Here is a 1,321-nt window from a genome sequence, read left to right as displayed (position 1 = left end):
CTCTAAATTCTATCTTAAAACAGGTGATGATTTCAGTTTCTGTGTTCTTTTTAATGTATTTTGAAATGATTGATAATAATTAGAATACTTGTTGTTTTGTAAATTAAACAAGAACCCCAAAATAAAAAAATGCTATGCTAAGTTCTACTTGTATTTAAAAATACACCGGAAATTCTGCATATCCTCATGATAAAGCTTATTTTCAATGCACAGTACTTCAATTTTGATGACATGGTTTTTTATGACACGTCTTTTTTCAGGCTGAGCACTCAAATGGGAAATTCCTGTAGATTTCCAAGTGGCCTTGGTGCCAGTGATGCATATTGCTTCCCTCCTAATGTTGATGGATAACTTTCATCGACATTTTTTCACCTGATCAGCATTCGGAGCATAATGCTAGTAACTAAGCTGAGGCAGCTGTGCTGCAAAATATCAAACACCACGTCTGAAGATGAATCCTGTCAGCATAACTGAACAGCAGCGGAGCCAAAGAAACTGCCCAAATCAACCGGGCTGCGATGTTTACTTTGCTGACGAACGTTGGCTTTAATTTAGCAGTGACACAGCAAGGATTGAAAAACTTAGCAACTGTTCTCAGCACTGGAAGAATTCAATAACGGACATAAAAATATTGGTAGCCACCAATATTACATCTGTGACGTTATCATGCAAGCAAGTGAAACTGGAGTAAGACTTGCATAGATCAAGCTAATATATAGGGTGCCATTGGCATTTTACCAGCAAGTGGACCAAGAACGTTTCCCAAATTGACTCACAGTTGTCTCAATTTCAAGCAATAAATCCACCCAACAGATCAGTGAACCCAACAAACGCAAAAACTCCTTGGGCAACACCAAAATCTTCTCCAGTAATCCAAGAGCCCCAAACTGGGGCCAAGTTGATTCTCGTCATTGACAACATACATGGAATTGTCCGTGGGTTTCCTTACAGGCTTGGTGGTGCTTGCCAGGCCCCATCGTCTGCCTGGAGCCTCAGTGGCGGTTATGAGGACCACCTTTCTTGTGCCCAAGCAAAGGCCCCTCCCAGGGGATTAATAACTCTCATCTAATTGACTTGTTTTCTCTGTTTCTCTTGTTTCTCTTCATTAATTAATTTAAATATACTTATGTCCTATCTCTGAGATTTCAATCCCATTATCTCACGTTTTTAGGGCTCAAATCCTGCTATTTACTGTCTGCTGACTTGTGCACGTGGTGATGTTTTCCTCATGTGTTTTGAAAATGTTGATTCTGAGCTCATCACTGATGAGCCTTGCTTGTTTTTCCTAAGAGAAATTCTTGTGGCCTGGCTTGGCCTCCCT

At 40.2% G+C, this 1,321-nt stretch overlaps 1 pseudogene; it reads right to left on the bottom strand.

The window, feature by feature from the left end:
- Positions 1-357: 357 nt before the first annotated feature.
- Positions 358-936, bottom strand: LOC101087682 (annotated as a pseudogene).
- Between the last annotated feature and the right edge of the window lie 385 nt (positions 937-1,321).

The sequence above is a fragment of the Felis catus genome, chromosome D1 (assembly GCF_018350175.1).
Source record: "Felis catus isolate Fca126 chromosome D1, F.catus_Fca126_mat1.0, whole genome shotgun sequence".
NCBI classification, from domain to species: domain Eukaryota; kingdom Metazoa; phylum Chordata; class Mammalia; order Carnivora; family Felidae; genus Felis; species Felis catus.
Note: the sequence above shows the minus strand (reverse complement) of the source record. Positions and strands in the feature narration are given on the sequence as shown.